Below are 734 nucleotides of genomic sequence, written 5' to 3' on the forward strand. Positions count from 1 at the left end.
CCCCAGAGAGAGAGAGAGAGAGAGAGAGAGAGTGGTGCCCTGGTGGTTGGAGGTCAATTATACATCATTAGGAAGAGAGAGATCTTTCCCCCAGAGGGCGCTCCGTGTAATAAGGCCGATCAGGACGACACCCCTGTAATGGACTGCCTCGTTAGAAACTGCCACGGCCCCGAGCACCGAGTCCTCCTCACAGACGGGGGCAGCAGAGGGTCGAGCTTGAACGACAGACTGCACACATTATTGGTTCATTGGACTATAGGGTTGGACCAGTGGACCAGTGGACCAGTGGACCAGTATGGTGTAGATGTAGGACTAGAGGCACGATTATGAACTGCACCGTAATCTGACGATAGTAAACAAAGAGTGACGTCAGAGTGAGGACGATACCATGTGACCTCAGGTTGATACCATGTGACCTCAGGTTGATACCATGTGACCTCAGGTTGATACCATGTGACCTCAGGTTGATACCATGTGACCTACCATGTGACCTCGGTTGATACCATGTGACCTCAGGTTGATACCATGTGACCTCAGGTTGATACCATGTGACCTCAGGTTGATACCATGTGACCTCGGGTCGATAATAATAATAATAAAGAATTTAAGAAAAAATTTAAGAATTTAAAGAGTTTAGTTTTTTTTTTTATTCCTGGTGAGTTCACTGCCGCTGGTCCACAGTGACGCTGGTCCACAGTTCAGCTGGTCCAGAGTACAGCTGGTCCACAGTGCCG

This window comes from Cynoglossus semilaevis, chromosome Z (assembly GCF_000523025.1).
Source record: "Cynoglossus semilaevis isolate Cse_v1.0 chromosome Z, Cse_v1.0, whole genome shotgun sequence".
In the NCBI taxonomy this organism is placed as follows: Eukaryota; Metazoa; Chordata; class Actinopteri; order Pleuronectiformes; family Cynoglossidae; genus Cynoglossus; species Cynoglossus semilaevis.